Source organism: Hibiscus syriacus, unplaced genomic scaffold (genome assembly GCF_006381635.1).
Source record: "Hibiscus syriacus cultivar Baekdansim isolate YM2019G1 unplaced genomic scaffold, ASM638163v2 tig00000477_pilon, whole genome shotgun sequence".
In the NCBI taxonomy this organism is placed as follows: Eukaryota; Viridiplantae; Streptophyta; class Magnoliopsida; order Malvales; family Malvaceae; genus Hibiscus; species Hibiscus syriacus.
This window is the reverse complement of record NW_024061790.1, coordinates 3,597,591-3,621,419: the sequence shown is the minus strand read 5'-3', so window position 1 is coordinate 3,621,419 and position 23,829 is coordinate 3,597,591.

The following is a 23,829-nucleotide window of genomic DNA, read 5'->3' as shown; positions in this document are numbered from 1 at the left end:
TGTTGGCTTGTTTTTATTGTTTATGTTTTTTTGGTTGCGTTGAGTTTTCTTTTGTTTTTGGTGCCGTTGTTTGAGGTTCTATTCTCGAAAGTGGCCCTGCTTGCAATGTTATGTGGTGTTGTTTTTCACCATCAAAGTGACTCGGTAATATAAGAATTTGTATTTGTGAAGAACCTTTCTTGTTAACAGCAGGTTTGGTCTTGATCAGGTTTTCTATGTGGTGGTTGCTTAATCTTTTTCGGAATCTCATAGTGGGTTAGGAAGTGTAATGTTTTAATTGCCCCTGTGGTTGGAATAGTCCCTTCTGGTCTTGATTGCAACTTTCTGTTCATTAAGCCTTCAGTGTGTTTCCCATGTAGTGCTCTAGTGACCTTCTAAGGGCTTATCTAATCCTGGTGTTCTCCTTGGTTTTGGTTTTGTTAGATGATTTTATCATTTTCCTGCGTTCGTTTTCTTTCTTGGATGTCAATAGGTGGAAGTCCATTATTTTGTTTTGGGGTCATGGTCGAACAGCCTTGTTTCGCCCTACTGTAGGTCTAGTTATATTGACTCTATTTATCTCAGGCTTATTTTATATTAGGCATTGTATGTTTAGGAGAAAAGATTGTATCGAGTTTTGTTGGGTGGCCTTCTTTCGTTGCGGTGTTTATTAATAATATTTCTCGGGCACTCTTTTTCCCCTACTGCTGTCTTGATTAAGCTTTGGCTTGGTTAAGTTAAGAGGGGTTTTCTTAACGAGGCTCGCTTGAAAATTGTAATTCCCCTGATAAATAAAACATCCTTTTCAAAATCACATGATAATCGATCGTAAATTAAATAAAAACTCGAACTTGAAAATTTTCGAATTTAAAACAAACGGTAATCAACAAAGGTACTAATTTTGGGCACTAAGGTACTAATCATTCCACACTCGTAATCGAATCACGAACCTAATTTCTAATTTTGCGGACCAAAACTTCAGTATTTTAGTAAAATCAAAAGTTTTATTAAATAATTAATGTAACAAAAATTAATAATAATATAATTCAAATAATTAGATTAATTTGAAAAATTAGGTAATAATAATACTAACAAGTTCATATTGCATTTTGGTAATGCCTTAATAAGAAAATAATAACATATGATAAAAAATTAAAGTCATCATATTAACTAAGATAAACATGAATTTACAACATAAATATACAATGTTTCTAATAAATATAAACATATGATTGTAAACTATACATAAAAAATACAATATTAAATAATAAAGAAAGAGTAAAATACAAAGTTTGTACACTAAAGAATTATTATCATTTTTTTACATGTAATTTAAAATAATAATACCATAAGTCCTGATTTTTTTTATTTTTTTTAGGAAATTTTAAAAATAAAAAATTTTATTTTAAATTTTACTAATTTAAGTATTTTAATTTAATATTACTATAGAAATAGATTTTGGTATTTAGTATGGATCGATCTTGGATGTACAATATTGATAGGCAGATAAATGGTCACATTATTAATCCTGATTTTGAGCGGAAACTGTTAGAATTCATAACATTTGCGTTAAGTAAGCCTATATTTGTGGATCGAGGAAATATTAGGTGTCCATGTAATCGACCTAAATGCAGAAATAAAAGTTTTCGAGATTTAGAAACAGTTAAAGTTCATGTGATCACTAAAGGGTTTGTTTCACATTATCACAATTAGGTGCATCATGGAGAGCCATGTTTTTCTTAAACTGGTTACTATAACCGTATGATGGAATTTAATACTCCAGTTTGAGAGGATACATACGATTTATGTGGTAGTAATCATGAATCCAATGAGGCAGATGTTGTTGGTCCTAAATTAAATGCATACATGATAGAAGATGATCAACCACCAATTGCTTCAACGCAGATGTTGTATAACTGACTTGGTGCTTCTTCTAAACCGATATGGCTCGGTAGCAATTTTTCCAAGTTATCAGTGGTTTCTAAATTAATACACTTGAAAGCACAATATTGGATTCCTAATGCATGCTACGTGACCTTTGTTAGATAATGCAGAGGTTAATGCCTAAAGATAATATCATGCCCAAAAACATTTACGAGATGAAGAAGTTGGTTCTTGATATGGTTTTGCCGGTGAAAGAAATCCATTGTCGTAGAAATGGTTGCATGATTTATTAGGGTTGTGATTTTGAATTGAGCGAATGTAAGTTTTGCGATCATCCTCAGTATACGAATAATGTTGGTGAAGGATCTAGTAACATAAAGGTGTACAAAAAGATGTATTACTTCCCCTTCACTCCTCGGTTACAAAGGTTATATGCCTCAGAAGTTATTGCTAAGCATATGAGGTGGAATGCTGAGCATCAAACTGATGAGGCCGGTCTCATGTGTCATCCTTCTGATTCTCTTGCTTGGAAACATTTTGATCAGGAGCAACCAATATTTTCTTATGAGATTCGTAATGTCAGACTTGGGTTATGCACATATGGTTTTCAACCTTTTGGTCAATTCAGACAACAATATTCTTTGTGGCCGGTTATAGTAATACCATACAATTCACTTCCTTCTATGTGCATGAAAGATGAGCTTATGTTTTTGACAATAATTGTTCCAGGTCCTAGAAATCCAAAATATAATATTTATGTCTTCCCGCAACCCTTATTTGCTAAGTTGATACATTTGTGGGAAATAGGGGAGGTAACATATGATTTGACAATGAAGCAAAATTTTCTGCTTCGTGTTGCCTTGTTATGGACTATCAATGATTTTCATGCGTACGACATGATGTCGGGTTGGAATACAGTTGAAAGAATGGCTTGTCCATATTGCATGGAGGAATCTGAAGCATTTACTCTTCAGCATGGTGGGAAACAATCTTGGTTCGATAATCATCATAAATTTTTACCTCATAATCATCATTTTAGAAGAAATACTACAACTTTCAAAAAAAGGTAAAAAGGTTCTAAACAATCCTCCACTAATTAAATCTGGAAGCGAGATACTAAACGAGATCGATAATAGGGTTTTGTAAAAGTGATTGAGTTGGATGCCATGGAAATTAATGGCCAATTAGCTCAATTATTTGGTTGGAAAAACTTAGCATCTTTTGGGATCTGCCTTGTTGGTCTTCAAATTTGATCCGTCAAAAAAATGATGTGATGCATGTGGAGAAAAATGTTTTTGAGAATATATTCAACATAATAATGAATATTGAAGGTAAGACAAAGGATAATGCTAAATCTAGAGCAAACTTACAACTTTATTGTGATCGTCATGAGTTGGCAAATCAAGATGACTCAGGTAAATATCCAAAAGCATGTTACACTAGACAAACAAAGGCAAAAAGTGTTATGCGATTGGGTGAAAGACTTAAAATTCTCTGATGGTTTTGCATCCAATATTGGTCGATGCGTTGACACGAAAATGTTAATTTATTTGGAATGAAAAGCCATGCTTGTTATGTTTTCATGAAAAGGTTAATTCCTATAGCTTTTCAAGAGTTATTACCGATAAATGTTTGGGAGGCATTGACAGAACTGAGTATTTTTTCAAACACTTAACATCAACTGTAATCAAGGAGGTAGACATGAGAAGATTAGAAAAGGATATCCCAATCATTTTTCAAAAATTAAAGCCATTTTTTCCTCTAAGTTTTTTGATTTAATGGAACATCTACCAATACACGTGGCATAAGAAGCAAGGATTGGTGGACCAGTACATTATCATTGGATGTATCCATTTGAAAGGTAATTTTTAATATAATTTAAAAGTATTGTTACAAAGTGAATAAGCATTTTTATTTACATTACAACCTTTTGTTTCCTTTTAATTTAGGTTTTTTAGAAAGTTAAAAGGTTATGTCCGCAATAAAGCTCATGTTGAAGGTTCATTTTGAAATTCATATGAGATGGTAGAAAGGTCCAAATTCTTTCATTATTACTTTCCCAAGCTAGTAAATACTTCTAGTGCACAACTCATGCCAAACAATTATGAAGAACATCCAGAAATTCTTTCCATTTTTGTGAAACACAGAGCAAAGATGATTGAGAAAGGGAAGAAGAAATTGTAGCAGCACACACCTACATATTGTTGAATTGCACAGAGGTGGAGCCATTTTTTGAGTACGTATCATAGTTACCATTATATTCCGACGCTACTTAATTTTTTTATTAATCATGATCCACCTTTAATTGAACATAATATATAGGACCTACTAGAGATATTGTCAACCTCATTTGAGTGACGCACAAATTGACGCTACACTTGATGTTGAATTCTCAAAATGGTTCAATGGATTTGTAAGTCAAGTTACATTTTTTAGTTGAAAGGAGCTATAGAAATATGCCAAAAAGTTTAATTTTTTTGATAACTTTGTATAGGTTGATGAACCGATGAATAACATCACAAACATAATCTTAAAAGCACTTTCCATGGTCCACTTCGGTTGGTGAAATCATTCTCGGGTTATAAAGTAAATGGTTTTAAATTTTGCATAATGTCTTATGGTTCAGATAAACCATCACCAAACTGTGGTGTTTGTGTTAAAGGCTCCAACTATGAAAAATGGTGAAAGTGATTATTTTGGACGGTTTGTTGAGGTTATACAGATTCAATATCCAGGTTGGCAAGTGAAGAGCATTTTTTTGTTCAGGTGTGAATGGTTTGATCCTAGACCAGGATTTAGTACAACATCAATCCAAAATACTTGTCTCTTATAGAAGTGAACGAGCAAAAGAAATAGATGAAACGATATATTTGTTCTAGTGACTCAAGCAACTCAAGTTTATTACGTCAACTATCATAGTCTTAGACGTGATAAGCAAGATTGGTTAGCAATTATTAAAATTAAAGCTAGAGCAATTATGGATGTCCCAATTTCAAATAATGTTGAACCTGAATCAACTTCATATCCATACCAAGATGACGAGTCTGAGTCTCATACAATACAAATAATGAAAAATGATGAACTTGAGCTATTAATTGATGACTCAACAACACAATTAAATATTATGGATGTTCAAGTTGAAGATGATTCAGACAAAGATGAAGATCAAAATAAGTACTTTGACTTAATAGAAGATGATTAGATATAGTTTTTGCTATATACTGAGAATCTATTTTTTTTTCTATTTACTATCAAATTTTGCTTCATTTTTGTATTTAATTTATCATTGTGAAGTATACCTATAGTTACATGTTTTTTCACGGATTATGTTAGGGACTAGAGGTCGAGGATTCCGCCCAACTGCTCCATACTCACCCTTTATTAGCTCCCACTCACTAGTTGATGCTAGATCAGAGGATCCTTGTGATACTGATATGAATACTGTAACCCCCACAGACCGATGCGGGTAACCCGATCTGATCCAAGGTGTCACATTAGGGCCACTGGAGCGACCCACTGTAAAAATAGCGGAAAATTTAAAACCTTTTATCAGAACATGTAAACTCATAAAATCATTTGCCACTACAAAATAAAAGTTATCACTATTTAAAAATAAAACAGATATCCATGCTCGTATATAAATCAAAATTCAATTACATGCCCCCAAATCACATGTACCATACTATGCAACACTGGAAGAACTCCCTTACTGAAGTCGATAGATGCACTGGTACAATTCTTTTAACCTGAAAAGGTGAGTAATAGAGTGAGCTTTGGAAAGCTCAGTAATACAGAACTACCAGATGATGCTGATGAACTTGCATATACAGATAAATATATATATCCTTATTATTTCCAAACATTTACAGATTTTTATACTGAGCAGAGATCCTACTGATATTTTAGGTGATAACGGATAATGAGCTTTCAGTTCAGAGAAATATTTCGGATGACTGAGTTCAGGAGATCAGAATAGGTTATCTAGTGTGTTCCCATAAAACCAGTGAAAAGATACATATCTTTTAAAACAGTAGCAATTTAAAACATATTTACCCTGTGCACAAAGCAGAGGAGCATGCAAAAATGATAAGGTCTTATACTTGCACATAGGAAAAGAGCCTGGGGAAACTGTAAGGCTTACCCTTGCACACAACAAAAGATCTTGGGAAGCTGTAAGGCTTACCCTTGCACACAGCAAAGGAACCTGGGGGAACTATAAGGCTTACCCTTGCACACAGCAAAGGGACCTGGGGGAACTGTAAGGCTTACCCTTGCACACAACAAAAGAACCTGGGAAACTGTAAGGCTTACCCTTGCACACAGCAAAGAAACTTGGGAAAACTGTAAGGCTTACCCTTGCACACAGCAAAGGGACCTGGGAGAACTGTAAGGCTTACCCTTGCACACAACAAAGGGACCTGGGGGAACTGTAACGGTAATTAATCCATATTTAGAAATCATGTACAAAAATATCGTAACCAGAAACCATATCAAAATATGTGTTAAATCAGATATCAAAATAAACTGTATTAAGAACATCGGGTATTGTCTCATAAAAATATTCAATACGTGATTTATCAAGATCATATTTTCCAATGAAAATAGGAAACCCGATAACATATTTCAAGTAAACATAGTTCATAAAACCAGTAGATTCCATGATGTCATAAATCAGGAATAATTCATATTTTTCGATAAAACCCGAAATCGGAAAACATATAACATGTTGTCATGGTTCATAAACCAGTAAATCAATAGTTTCGGTGAAACTCATTTAAAAATATATAAAATCGTCATGTGGTACATGTGGAACACACTAGGATATCCAAGTATTTCTCAGAGACACTTAGTAGTTATCAGAATGAATAACATGAAACTGATGTAATTTGATCAGATTCTAAAAATGAGGTCCTATTGAAGGGAATCGATTGCTAACCAATCTAATCCGACATTTAAGGTTGATACTTTAAAATTCCGATATGATTCATGTGCATCAGGAAAGTGTTCAGAAATCTTTATACAAAATATGCCGTTTGATCTGATTATCGAACAACTCTTAGATGAATATTTCATAGAACTAATGCTTATCGATTGGTCAATTCATCATTCTTCCAGGATATTTACTCTTTAATACCATAATTTCTAGTCCATATATCATCTTCAGAATCATCGCTAAATAAATCTTTTAATGTCTTTATTTCATGTTCACGCTTTCACTATATCATGAAATGCTGACATGCTTGATTTGTAGTTCATGATCCATAAGAACATTACATCATGTATGTTCATTAACATTTTCAGATTCATCCAACTCACTTATTCAATCCTCAGTCCTTATGGTTACTTAATTTATTTAGCATTCAAGTCCATTCTAGATACTTCGGGATTTTCCAGAGTAATTCAAGCGTTCCTGAATTTTAGATACATATTGTACTTTTTCTCAATTTAGTTCGGTATTCGTGGTTGATTTGTCGAACAATCATCTAATTCTTTGTACTGAATGTGATCCAGAGTTGAGCTAAGCTGAATATTCCAAAATTTATCATCGAGTCAAACTTAAGAAGACGAACACGCATTCCAGTAATATCTATGCCATTCAGGTATTGACATGGCTTTAGGGTTGATCTACTCACTTAAATTATGTTCCATTACTTTTAAAGGTTGGCCAATACCTATACTTATTTGGATTCCTTAATTAATCCAACGTATTTACTTGTTATAGGTCATGAGGGTATTTTGGTAATTTTTGTGTTCAGTTTTATTCCATTCATTTTAGAGCTCGAGGATATCCAATCATTCCTAAGCTTGGTGATATTCTTGGGTCATTTCCATTATAGGGGTATTTTTTGTCATTGTACAGATTCAGTGTACTTTAATTATTTCCTTCCGTCTGATCTTACTATTAAATTCAATCTTATAATTTATTTCAGTCCTTTCGAATAATTCTGACAACAGAACACCCCGACAAATTGTTCTTCAGGTATTTATTCATAACTCGGATATTTCCTGGTCAAGTGCCTTCTCAGATTTTACAAATGGAATATCAGGAATTTTCCTGCACTAAGTCAGGATCTTAACAATCAAATCCGTACTTAATCGAGTTAAGTACAAATCCTCAAAATATTTTCTCATTCAGGGTCAACTCGGACTATTTTACCTTTCAAGGGCATTTCTGTAATTTCTTAACTAGATGATTTCGATATTAGCTCTTAATGAAAATAATATAATTTAGAGATCCTATGATTAATTTCTTTCTTGAATACTCTCTGATCTTGAAATGGTTCCCTTAATAGACTTCTAGTATCCTTCACAAACTCTTCTAGGATTAAAACCGGTTATCCATAATTTCCAAATAAAACTAACATTTCTTATGCACATCAATATTTTTATCAGATCAATATATCTGTAAAATCCTCTTATCTAACTTCTATATTCAAATCTTGTCTTTTTATAACATAAGGGTATTTTCATAATTTTACCCTACCGGAGTATTCTCATAATTTCTCATCCAAGTACCTTTAACATTTAACCTTTGATGAAATAAATTATAAGTTGTAGATACAGGGCTGATTTCTTTATCACTAATCACAAACTTGTAATTTAATCTAACAATTCCTCAATCTCTTATATTAGTCATTCGATCCATAATCAGTTACAGAATTTCTACCACATCATATCGAGTGTATAAATTATTCAACTCCACCAAAGTGACCAACATTATCTTGTTCATGCATTTATCAATATAAACATGTTCCATAAAGCATAAAGAGGTAGTAAAGTATTACCTCGATTTTCATGCAATATTGATCGACCATAAAAATTCCATTCGAACGCCTTTGATCTTCAATTCAACTTCCAATAATTCCTCAGATACATATCAACATAAATTATATCAAAAACGAAGTTTAATTACGATAAACGAATCGAATCAGGTGATAAATCGGTAAAAAAAACTTACCGAGTTCTAATTTGGCGAAACGAACTTCGGATTCGGATTCAGGACGTCGAAAGCATAAAATATGACTTTTCTGAAATTTGGAATTTTTGGTCAAAATAAAAGTTAAAGGGTTTGACTGGTAATTTCGAGGTCTTCGGGTTCAAATTTCAAAAAACAGACAGCGGAATCAGATTTGGAATGTCGAAAAATGTCAGGATAGGTATACTCGGTCAAAGTCAAAGGTCGTTTAATGCCCGATCAAAGCCAGTCAAAGTTTTAGTCAACAATGGTCAACGCCGATCAACGGTCAACGGGTCAGGTCAGGTCAACGGGTTGGGTCGGGTTGTGACCGGTCAAACCGGTCAACTCTGCTCTAAAACCAGTCAAACTGGTCATTTGGACCATCCCCACGCGCAGTAGCGGCACGTGGGGCCCCTTCCGGTTGCCTAAAAATCATGGAAAAATTCTTAAAAATTATTTTGAGCGATTCCGAGATACTTACAAAGCTCGGTTCACAATTTTGAACGGCGGAGAGCTCGATTTCAACGAATCGGAAACTTTGACCGCTTCACCTTCTCACGCGTCACCGTCGACGGAGACCAAGGATGGCACCGGCAGACTCGGAACGGAACAAGTAACACGATGGTGCGGGAGGTGTCGTAAACGGATGCTCGGATCGTCGTGAATCGACGAAAAACCAATTGAAATTGAGTTATTACCGACGATACTTCTGATTGAAATTAATGACGAACGACGACGATTCACGACAAAAGCTTTGAGGGGTTTTATTCCTCGCTCTACAACGAACACGATGGTGGTTTCGGCTCGTCGATCGGAGGTCGGACGATGAGTAGATCGGAGTTGAAAGGAGGGTTGTTAGAGAGGAAAATCTGCAGAGAAACATAAGAGAATAGGTGTTATAATTCATCCCAAAAGAAAAATGGTCAAATCATGAATCTAGCCACTGAATTTCCTGTATTTCTTAAAGTAGTCTGCCAACTTTGCGATTTTACAATTTAATCCACTGTTTCTTTCAAAATACCAAATTAAATCCACCATTTTATAATTTCTTAATTTTAGCCCCTAAATTGGAGTGTTATAATTCTCCCCTCCTTAAAAAGAATTTCGTCCTCGAAATTCATTCATGTCACATAATTGCAGAAATAAAACTTTCATCTGTTCTCTCATATCTTTAAGTAGCTTTTACAAAAATACTGATCCTCCACTAATCCTTAACCATCTGAGCATACATTCCTATCATAACTTTTCCTCATTTCAATAAAAGAATCCGAACGAAAATTTCCTTGAGTAATCAATTCAGTCTTTGTCACGAGAATAGGCTCATAGAGCAGTAGCATATCCCAATTTCATTTCCGGAGTCAAGTCAGAATTTTTCAGATAAATAACTCTCACATGGATCGTAAGGTACTTCACAACGTTTAAACAGATCGTAAGCTTTGAGGGGTTTTGTTCCTCGCTCGACAACAAACACGATGGTGGTTTCGGCTCATCGATCAGAGGTCAGACGGCGAGTAGATTGGAGTTGAAAGGAGGGTTGTTGGAGAGGAAAATCTGGGAAATCTGCAGAAAAATATATGGGAATGGGTGTTATAATTCATCCCAAAAGAAAAATGGTCAAATCATGAATCTAGCCACTGAATTTCCTACATTTCTTAAAACAGTCTATCAACTTTGCGATTTTACAATTCAATCCACAGTTTCTTTCAAAATACCAAATTAAATCCACCACTTTATAATTTCTTAATTTTAGCCCCTAAATTGGGGTGTTACAAATACAATTTTAGAGACCACTCTGGAGAAAATTCAGAACACTTCTGTAACACCCCCAACCTGTACCAGAGTGGATATGCGTCTGAGGTGTCACAATAACTTTACAAACATTTTGACTATTTGAAAATCTGACTAAAATTTAACTTTTATTGGAAAATGAAACATATTTACAAAACATATCATAGCATATGAATTTAAAACATTATTAATACATGCCAACAACATTATACACATACAATTCAAAATCTCTCTCTGGTCTGATAATCTTCTCAGTTATGTTGTCTTTCCTTGCTACTCGATTACTCCTCGAATCTATTTGGACCTACGTGTGAAAAAACTCACACGCTAAGTCTATAACTTAGTGAGGTAATACTGAGTATAATAACATAATAAAACATATAAGTAAAGCTTTATAATAGAATGACGATTTACTCATAACTTATAATATACATTAGTACTCTTTGATTAATTTTATATACTTTTGACACCTGCTTATACAATTCATTGAAACATTTCTTATAAACCCAATAAACACTTCATTCACATTTTATACTATTACTCATTGTTCAAATTATATCAAGTATATTTTATTAGCCCAACGTATATCACTGAGAACTCAAGGTATGCGAGTACATTAAGGTTGTGCACTTATGCAGTCACCACTGCTCACATGATTTGCATCAAAGTGCCACATATTTGTCCTGAATGACCATATAGGTTTGTTCCAAAGGACCACATAAAACTCTCGACTCTTAGCATGCCAACTATACCTCTAATCCTCATAAAATTATACTTTGGGCTTTCATTTTATAATTAATCTTTAATACTTTATTCCAATATCTTTTATCAACATAGAACACTTTCACATTTATTATTCAAGTATCTTTTATGCACATAAAGTATTTACTCATAACATTCCTTTTAACATTTCTCACTTATCATTTATGTTCCATAGAAGATATTCACTTAGTACATGTTCACATAACATTTCACGTAGAACATTGTCACATAGAATTGTCAAATATTCTTATTTATTCACATATCACATACGTTCATAGTGATTCACATAATTATTTCATTTTACATATCATTACTCAACTTATCCATTTATTTATATAAAACATATTCACACAGAAAAACTTCATATATATACTCATATCATTTCATTTTGTTCAGAAATATTTGAGTTTAGCTCATTGCAAGCCGTCCTCCAATCATAAATAAAATAAGTAAATAGAACTCACCTTAGCCTCACTCAAGCCTTAAACAAGTCCTTCTATCTTTCACTTTATCTTGGTACGTCAATTTGAACTGCATTTGCTTTTAATCAAATCTACACATAGCATAACCCATATGAATACTGAAACTCAATTAACATCCAACCCATTAACTTTTATTTAAGAGAAATGAAACACTGAATTAACATTTCTAAATGACTAGTATCGGTACTCTACCTACAGTACTAATACTTTTCTTCTATGGTACCGATACCCACTTCAGTACCGATACCATTTTAACATTATGGAATTCCCATTTCAATTACAGTATCGATACCTTCCTCTTGATATCGTACCTCCACATCAGTACCGATATGAATTCAACTGGTATCGATATTGTTCATCGGATTCATACTCAATCCTTAAATTTAACCTTATAGTATCGGTACTATTTTTCCAGTACCGATACCCTTACCCAGAATTCTTTTATTTCATTTTGAAAATTTACCCAACTTCACTTAAATCTCCTACTTTAAACTCCCTTAATGCCTTTAAACTAACTTACACTTATTACCACTAACTTATATCCATTAAAATCCCTTTCACACCGTAATTTCTCCATAGCACTCTTGAAACTAAAATCATACTAATTTTTCAAACATATTCTCAATCCTTTCTAACACTTCAAATATGCTTTTAGAAATCAATTACTAACCAAAATTCATCATTTCACTTAAAAACCCATTTTACTAATTCATCCTTAATTTACCCACTCTTAGTTTCTATTCACCTTAAAGCTTTCCTTAAGCCTCCATACCACTCAAGGATTTAAACCAACCCAAAAATTAAGGAAATAACCAACTTAAAAGTAACTTACCTTAAGCAAAGCTTCACGTGAAGAGGAAGAAGAGAAGATCATGCTTCTAGATTATTCTTCCTTTCTCCTATCCTCTCATGCTAAATATCTCTTAAAAATGAAATTTAAATTCTTTTCCTGCCAAAAGACCTCTTTTCCCTTCCATTCTTCCATTTTTGCTAATAATTCCAAAACATAAATTTCCAAAATTAGTCATTGAACTTTTCAATTTATTCCAATTAAACCACTAAAATTTAAATCCTTACATTTTAGTTGCTGACCTGATGTTTGGGGTATTACAATTCTCCCCTTAAGAAAATTGGTCCTCAAATTTTCACGGTACAAAGAGACAAGAAAATTTTCTCTTTATGTCCTCTTCACGCTTCCATATTACCTCGTCAACTTGTGACTTCCCAAAAAACTTTAACTAACGGAATCATCTAATTTTTTAGTTATTTAACTTCATATACTAAAATCTGTACTAGCTCTTCCTTATATATATCAGGTCAGATTGAACTTCTATTTCTTTCAGCTATGATGTGATAAGGATCTAATCAATATCACTTGAGTATCGAAACATGAAAAACATTGTGGATCTTTACCATTCTGGTGGCAACACTCCCTTATAGACTACTAGTCCAACTCCTTTTAAGATCTCATAAAGTACAATGAATCTATGACGGAACTTTCCTTTGCATTCAAAATAGAAAATCTTTTTCCAAGGAAAAACTTTGAGTAACACTTTATCTCCTTATTGGAATATAATTTCCTTTCTCCTATCTTAAAATTATCTTAAAAAAATCTTCACTTTTTCTTCAATTTCTTTGATCAAGTCTTGCCGCACTAAGTCTCAATTTTTCAATTCGAACCAACTTAATGGTGTCCGACATTTTATTCTACGTAAAACTTCACTTAAAACTATCTTGGTACCTTTCTCAAACTTGCTGACATGTCACTCACTTAAAAACAAACTCGATGATAAATTTTTCCATGGCATATAAACATTTATTAGACTTTAAGTCTCTAATTTCTATTTTTTCCTACTTATTTTATATTTGATCAGCACTAAAATTCATCTTTTTTTTTTAATATGATCACATATTCAACACTTTACAGAATAGATATTATCTTTTAGCTTTTTTGTATCAGTTATCACATTCATCTTTCATGTTGTAGTGATAAACACTTTCTCATGCTTCACAGAATTTAATATATTTCCATTCTTTTCACTCCTTCGATTTCGCACATACTCTTGACTTTTAAGATCTGCATAATATAATGTCATTCATCACGTAATTAGGGGTGTTATCACAACAAATATTTACAAATATTACCAACTCAAGATTAGAATTAAGATGTTTTCTTACTTAATTCTCTAACAACTTTGCAATAAAACTATAACCTTTCCTCTTGTACAAACACATATTCCTTTCCAGATTCTAATCATACTAACCTTTAAACTTATGTCAATATTCTTTGCAACACCTTAACATTTTCTTGGCACTTATCCATCCAATTAAGTAATATATCTATCCTCAATAACTTGGTCATAGAAAATATAATCATTGATTATATTTTTATCCTCTTAGATGAGTTTACATGGAAAAGGAATACAACCTTAGAAAAATCCACAGTTATGCTTGTGCAACTTAGTATACAAATTTTCTCCTGATCCTTTAAACTCAATAACACATGCCTTAATATAACTTTTAAAATCGAAATAATCTGATCGGACCAACCATTTAATTATAGATAGAAAATAGTGCTAAATATAGATCGAGTTTCGAAGGCTTTACACAAATAATTCCAAAACCTTGAAGTAAACTTTAGATCCCATCAAATACAATTAAAACTGACACTCCATATAGTCTAACTATCTCCTTGATGTATAGTTTCATATACTTATCCATTGAAAAATCATTTGGAACATGAATGAAATACACAATATTTTTTAAATGCTTCACAATTCGGTATCAAAGGTAATCTAGTTATAAAATCCATCATAATTTTTTCTCATTTCTACTGAGAACTAAAAATTGTTTGCTTTTATTCTAAATTTATTTAATACTTTATTTTCAACATGTCAAGCTTATAAGCTACACCTCTTTAAAAATCCTTGTCATGCTTAATCCTTTAATCCATTCACTTTAATTCTTGATGTCTTTACTTCCTTCCAGAGTGAAAATACTTTTTTAATTCTTTATTACCTTAATATATCATATACTAATCCATTTTCCTTGGTTTCCTATTCTATCCTTAACATGTACTTATATATTCATCCTTTATTCTAACAAATTTAACTTGAACTTTTCTTTTGCATTCCTGGTGCTATATTCTTCTTCTAACACCAATCGACATAAAATATTAATTTTCATAAATTTCTTATACTCCTTTGAAAGTCCTATCTTTTTTTTTCTTCACACTCCATTACTCTTCTCATATCGGTATGAGAAACATCATCATATCACTTGTACTCATAACGGATTACTGATTTTTATTGCACCTTCATAACTTTGATAGTAAATACTAATTGTACAAAACCTTATTATTTATCATTTCTTATACTTACTTTTTCTCCTCTTGATTTATCAAGGATTAGATTCAAATACGTATCTAACCTTTTAAAATACTTCTTCCACTTCAACTTATATAATTTCTAACGAGTTTTCAATTACAGTTTACCACATTTTCACTTAGACCGAACTTGTTATTCTAATTCTTGACTTCATATAAACTAAAAATTCCTAACTCCATATTCATTTTTCAAAATAAATTTCTCTTACTTCTAACAAAGCCCACTTGTTTTATTTTCTTTACTTCTTGAGAATCATTTTCAAATATCCTTTGCTACACTGCACTTATTTGTTCGACTTATTTTTCTCAACTATCAATTTCCAATTGATAAGACATACCTTGCATTTCCTTGTTTCTTACTAATCCAAATAACTATTGTCTCATTACTAATAACTTGCTTAGTAGGAATGAGTCTTAGAGAGTTTCTCTATGAATCTTTTTAATAATATGCTAAGTCCAATAGATTTTGAGTTCAAAATAACTTTTTCAACTTTCATTCAATTATATCTCGTACATCAATTATACTTTCTACCATTTCACCATTAACTTCTTTCAGAAAATTTAAACCCTTAAAAAAAATTCCACTTCATGTCCTCACTTTATCTCAAGCAATATATTTGGGCTTAACAAGAAAAATATCTAATTTGCAACCATAATTATTATAAATCCTTGATAACGACTTATATGGTATTTATCATCGCCTTTATGGCCCCAAACATTTAACCATTTCTCTATTTTGATATTCTTGTTTTTCCAATTGAGTGAATTATAGTCTCATTTTAATTTACACTTTACCTGATGGCAGAACATTCCTTAACCTTTATCCTTCAACTATATCTCTTATTTCCTTAATAATAATATTTATCCTCTTAACAGCAAGACTACTACATCCAAATTCTTCAATTCAGAACAACAGAGACTATCCAACAATTTTTTTTATCATTTAGCTCAAAGATTTGCAAAAACATAAATTTCCTAAGCTTTTCCCTTAAACTCAGATGATTCTAAACTTTTTAACTCTTTACTAACATTCCTTCTAATAACGGAGAAGTGGATGATTGGAAAACACTTCAGAATCTCGTCTGGAAAATACTCCCTGAGGCGTCTGTTATTCACTTTGTCGAGTTACTACTTCTCTTTTCAACTTTATTTCCCATTTCACTTCGGAAAACTTCTTAGTCTTACATCTATTAAACTATGATCATTTAACTATACTAGCAATGATAGCATACTCATTACACTATCAGATCAGAGATACTTGTTATTTCATTGGCATGTACAAAGCAAACAAATTTGACAGTCGATCGGCTGATCTATTTTGAAAACTTGACTCAAACCTAAGTTCTGATACCAATAAATGTAACACCTCGACCCGTACCCGACTCGGATACGCGTATGAGGTGTCACATTGACTTTTCAAAAAAAAAATCTATTTGAAAATCTGACTAAAATTTAACTTTTATAGGAAAATGAAACATATTTACAAAATATATCATAGCATCTGCAATTTAAAACATTATTAATACATGCCAACAACATTTCTAATAACAATACACATACAATTCAAAATCTCTCTGATATGATAATCTTCTCAATTATGTTGTCCTGCCTTGCTACTCGACTTACTCCTCGAATCTCTTTGGACCTATGTGTGAAAACAGTCAGACGCTAAGTCTATGACTTATTGAAGCAATACTGAGTATAATAACATAATAAAACATATAAGTAAAGCTTTATAAAAGAATCATAACTTACTCACAACTTATAACATACATTATTACTCTTTGATTATTTTTATATACATTTGACACTTGCTTATACAATTCATTGAATAATTTCTTATAAACCCAATAAACACTTCATTCACATTTTATACTGTTACTCATTGTTCAAATTATATCAAGTATATTTTATTAGCCCAACGTATATCACTGAGAACTCAAGGTATGCTAGTACATTGAGTTTGTGCACTAATGCAATCACCATTGCTCACATAATTTGCACATAAGTGCCACATATTTGTCCTGAAGGACTACATAGTTTTGTCCTGAAGGACCACATAGGTTTGTCTCGAAGGACCAAATAAATTTTGTCCCGAAGGAGCACATAGGTTTGTCCCGAAGGACCACATAGAACCCTTGACTCTTGCCATGCCAACTATACCTCTAATCCTCATAAAATTATACTTTGGGATTTCGTTTTATAATTAATCTTTAATACTTTATTCTAATATCTTTTATCCGCATAGAATACTTTCACATTTATTATTCACGTATCTTTTATGCAGATAAAGTATTTACTCATAACATTCCTTTCAACATTTCTCACTTATTATTTATGTTCCATAGAACATATTCACTTAGCACATGTTCACATAACATTTCACGTAGAACATTGTCACATATCATTATAAAATATTCTTATTTATTCACATATCACAACGTTCATAGTGATTCACATAATTATTTCATTTTACATATCATTACTCAACTTATCCATTTATTTATATAAAACATATTCACACAGAAAAACTTCATATATATACTCATATCATTTTATTTTGTTCAGAAACATTTGAGGTTGGCTCATCGCAAGCCGTCCTCCAATCATAAATAAAATAAGTAAATAGAACTCACCTTAGCCTCACTCAAGCCTTAAATAACTCATTCTCTCTTTCACTTTATCTTGGTACGTCACTTCGATCCACATTTGCTTTCAATCAAATCTACACATAGCATGACCCATATGAATACCGAAACTCAATTAACATCTAACCTATTAACTTTTATTTAAGAGAAATGAAACACTTAATTAACATTTCTGAATGAGTAGTATCGGTACTCTACCTACAGTACTAATACTTCTCTTCTATGGTACTGATACCCACTTCAGTACTGATACCATTTTAGCATTATGAAATTCCTATTTCAATTACAGTATCGATACCTTCCTCTTGATATCGATACCTCCACATCAGTACCAATACAAATTCAATTGGTATCGATACTGTTCATCGAATTCATACTCAATCCTTAAATTTAACCTTATAGTATCAGTACTGTTCTTCCAGTACCGATACCCTTACCCATAATTCATCTGTTTCATTTCAAAAATTTACCCAACTTCACTTAAATCTCCTACTTTAAACTCCATTCATGCCTTTAAACTCACTTACACTTATTATCACTAGCTTATATCCATTAAACCCCTTTTCACACCCTAATTTATCTATAGTACTCTTTAAACTAAAAATCATACTAATTTTTTGAACATATGCTCAATCTTTTCTAACACTTCAAATCCCTTAATTAGACCTTTGACAAGTCAAATGTGCTTTTATAATTCAATTACTAACCAAAATTCATCATTTCACTTAAAAACCCATTTTACTAATTCATTCTTAATTCACCCACTCTTAGATTCTATTCACCTTAAAACTTTCCTTAAGCTTACATACTTCTCAAGGATTTAAAACCAACCCAAAAATTAAGGAAATAACAAACTTGAAAGTAACTTACCTTAACCAGAGCTTCACGTGAAGGTGAAGAAGAGAAGAGCTAGCTACCAGATTATTCTTTCTTTCTCTTATCCTCTCATACTAAATATCTCTTAAAAATGAATTTTAAATTCATTTCCTACTAAAAGACATATTTTCCCTTCCATTCTTTCATTTTTGCTAATAAGTCCTAAACACAAATTTCCTAAATTAGTCATTGAACTTTACAATTTATTCTAATTTAACCACTAAATTTTAAATCTTTACATTTTAGTCACTGACCCAATAATTTGGGTATTACCACTTCTCATGTTAGTTCTACTACGCTGATGCCTGACTCTAGTGTACCACCTCTCAGTGCGATAGTGGACTCGAATGGACAAGTACATGTTTTGTTGCATGGTCTTTTTTCTAAGTAAGTATTGGATGTTTCTAATTAATAACTTTATTTGATAATTCATGATCATATAAGTATATTTATTTCTAAATTGAAAATTGAATACTGGCCATGTACATTGGGAAATATGAATTCCAAAAGCGTAGTTATTATAGAAAACCAATTAGAGTGGCTATAAAGCAAAATTTTCATCTATATGGATTTAATTGGAAAGTTGTTCTAGAAGAGACAAAACAAATTTACTTTGATGAGTTCAAGGTAAGTGTAAAATTGCTAAATTTAATTGTACAAATTATTATTACTATCACTGCTAATATATACTAATATTTTACTTTATTGAATTTTACAGAAAATATTTTGTTGGGATCCTGATAAAGAGCCACATGTGAGGTATTACATCATTGGCATTGTAATACCAAGACACGACCTCAATGTATGTAAGAAGAGACATGGAAATCCTACTTAGATCATTAGAATTCTCCAGAGTTCAAAAAAAAAAAAAAATCAGTGAGCAAACCAAGATAAATCATCGTCTTGGTGATATAGAGGCAAAATCATTGGGCTCTCATACAGGAGGTTCCATTTCCACAATAAAGTGGAAGGAATGACTGGTATGTTTCTCGTAATATATAATCTTTATATGATTAATACATTATCAATATATTTAATTCACTTACGTAAATGAATTTGTTTTAGGAACATCGTACTGGTGAGACAATAGGTGCATTTCCTTTTTACAAGTTTACTCATACGAGTAAGGATAACAAAGATGATAGGTGGTTTAGTGACAATCATTGAGAATTCTCCGTACATTATTCTTAAAATTATAATCAAAAGTTTTTTCATTAACTAATGTTACTTATTTTTATTCATGGTAAACTACGTAGTTGATCACTTTTATTTCAAATTTATAAACGTATGGTCATTGGATTGACATATATTTAGACTCTAGAAATTACTTAATAGATATTGGGCAGTCCAGTTTTTCCCAAATTTTGGTGCTTTGTTGTTTTGAATTTACATTTGATAATATTTTATTACTTTATTGGTTGCTCTATATATGTATTTGCATATTTTGGGTGTCTTTATTTATTTAGCAGAGCCTATTAAGTGTGAAAATGTTTAGTTGTTGTTGCTTAGTATGACTGACAGGGAACAAATTAGATAGTGCAAAATGTTTACCCTTTTATTTAATATAATAAATTATCATTTTTTGTAGAACAAGTATTTGTAGACAATAGCAGCAGCTCAGGAGGCTACAAGTGTGGATGAGTCATCTTCAGCACCAGCTGATCCAGATAAGATATTTTTAGAGGCTTGTTCGCGTGTTGTGAGTACTATAAAATATACGCAAATAATGTGCAAGTATACACAATCGCTCAAGTAATATAATGATGAGTGAGTATCGTCTCCACAAGGATTGGGTGAAATTACGAAAGTCTAACCAAAGCAACGCACTAAATTATCTAAGTATAGTTAGTCTTGATATATACAAATGTCACGACAATGTATATGTGTATGCTGGTGGATGCGGATTGATGGTGTGATGGTGTAGCAAATGGAAATGCAGTGGCAATGATGGATGTTTAATATTGAGTATGGTGAAATGTTGAGGCAATGAGAAATGGTAAAGACAGTAAATAAAAAAGATAAATAAAATAAGAAGAAAATAATCCTCACGTGATAAGCTTCCAATGAAATGAATGGTAAGGATTGGTCTAAGGTTTCTAAACTTATTTCTCATGTATATTTAAGCTATCTTGTCTTTACTTACTTGACAGGGCTTTCCTAAGGTGTTCAAAAGAACCTAACAGAATAGGATGCCAAGGCATCTGCTCTCACTCAACGATGATGGACAACCTACCCTATTGATGAAGACACCCTTCTTAGTCGTTGAAATCCTATCCTAGTCTCTTCCGAGATCTAAGGGATTAAGTTATAATATTCCTAGGCCGGTTCAAAGGCCCTTGAAAATACCATAACCCATTGCTTATGAGGATCTTATCTTGCGTTTCTTCCGAATACTTACAAGTATTTTTAGCTTAGGATTCTTCCGAATACCTAACCTTTATCTAAGAGATGGACATTTCCATGCCTCTTACAAGCCTAGATGGTGAAGCATTCATAAGCAAAGCAAATAAAGAACCAAAAATAAACTTAAATATACCATTAAAAATAAAGTTTAAACAATCATTCAACCAACCACCACCAAATAAGTTAGTTCATGGTGGGGTTCGAAATATCCAAACACAAAGTCATGAAAATATTCGTTCCAACAACCCACAAATTAATAGAAAAATAGTAGTAAAAAGGGAAGTGAGAAGAAGCCTTCGACGCACCACCGAAGGTCTCCTCTCGGCCACCACGAACCACCTAGCTCGCTAGCTCCTTCCGGCGCCTAGCATGCCACTCCTTGGAGCTTTATCAATGGAGGAATATCCCAAGGAATAAGAAAGGAAAAGAAAATAAAAATGTGATTTTTCTGCTTGCGTGTGCTCTCTCCGTCCGTATCCGTCTGTCTCTCTCTCCCATGAGGTGTCATATATAATATAAAATATCTAGGGGTAATGATGAGTTTGTTGGGTGCAAAATACCCCTCATACCCCTAGAATCACATGATGTGCATGATACTTATCCTCCAAGTGGCGGTGGTCTATTGGCAGCTCTGGCAGGCGGTTACAACAGTCCTTCACGTGCAGAGACAGCTGTCCAGTGCCAGCTGTCCTTATGCAGAAATATCTTTTTGTCTTTTTCTGCGCCAGAAATGTCAAGGCATTTCAATCTGCTCTAGCAACGTGTGATGTCGCAGCATTACTTCCCAAAGAATCCTTTTCCTTGCTATTCCCTGCACACCATAGACAAACTGCACCTTTCCCTCAAACAACACCATTAAGAATTAAAATAGCACAACTACCACAAATGCAATTATATGCAACTACATGATCCTAAAATGACTAAAATGAGCTTTTAAACAAACAATAACTTAAGTGAAAAAGGCTTTAAAAGTAGCCTTTTTAGGAAGTTAACACACCCCCAAACTTAAGCTATTGATTGTCCTCAAGCAATGGATAGCAGTTACATAAGCATAATGTCATGGAAAATTTCGATAGTAAGATAGTAGGACAAAATTGAATTTCAACCCTCAGAACGATAGGCTTCAACATGCTAGACTTATCAAGAATTCAAGTACTTTTCCCTAGGTCAAAATCCTTTATGGTAGTGTGTGTGCGTGATTGTATCCAATCTATACTTAGCGAATTTAGACAATTTCTAATCAAGTCCCCTAGTTTTTGTCCAGGCATTTACTTATCATTAAGCACATTTTTACTCCATTTTCTTTGATATTTTATTTTATTTTTTATTTTTATTTTTTTTAACTGTTACGAAGGGAGTCAGCTCATCACACCTACTCTCCCACACTCTAGATGAAAGGGAGCATACCTTCCATCCCCGAGCTAGTTAAGTAGAGTCATCCTGTGACTTCTTTCATTCACTCATATGCACAAGGCTTCCATTTATTAAAGAAAGTTCTAGGAAATGCCACGGTAAAGAGGAGTGTCCCTCTACAGCTATGCTTAAGCATTTATTCACAGTTTCATTTCTAAGGGAGTTTGTTTTTGATTTTTCTTTTAAACACCATACTATAATTCAATGCCATGACTAACTAAAGTTCCTTCATAAACATTTCCTAAATTTTCTAAGTATAGAGAACATACAAATCGTGTAAATATTTTTCACAAAGCATCAAGCCCTAGAGTGAGTTCTATCATTCTCAACAGTCATTTACATTCAGATTCTAGCCTAACAAAATTATCATCATCAGGTATCCTCGAAACATTTCATCTAACTGTCCTACCATTTACTGATGCCATGGCATAATACTATGCTAATGCTATCATGCATATGACCTACCAAGAACAATAAATCCCCCAAACTTAAGGGAAGCATTGTCCTCAATGCTTTAAAGAGAACTAAACTAACTATAAACTATATGTTATGCAATGAAATGCAACTAAATGAAAATGGATGCAAGAGAGGTACCTCAATGTTTACGTGGTGGTGGTGCTTTGGAGGTGCTAGCAGCTCCTCGTCGGGTGCGCTTTCGGATAGGTGCTGGGCTGGACTCGGAAGAAGTGGAGTAATAGTTCGCAATGCGTCCAACCGTGGTCTTGGTGCGACGACCACTACGTTGTGTATGAGAAGGATTGGGTACTGGGACGGGGCTGGGTGTTTCTTCGACATGGACAGTGGATGGATATTCAGGAGTTTCGGAACGGTGTGTATTAGGAGTAGGGTCATCAGCAGGAGGATCAGGTGCATCGTACTCAGGCTCTGGAGATGCCTCGGCATTGAATGCCGGCAGAATTTTGTCTGGGAATCCAGGAAATTTCCGTTGTCCGTGGGGAATGATTTCTTGAAAGAATGATTCCACCACAGCATCTCTATGCTTCACATATCCAAAGAAGTTACGGATGTCACCGTGTAAAGCATGCATTTGAGCTTGAGTCTGCGTCACAGCTTCCTTGAGAGCAAGTAACCTTGCCTCGGCATTCGATTCTGTAGCACCTGCAGATTGCTCATGAACAGGGTCGTTAGACTTGGGATTTTTAATTCCCAACAACAGTGGAAGTCTAGCCCTAGTGATGCCTGATAATCCAGGTAAAATTTCATCAAAAGCATTTTCCTCAACCTTTTTCT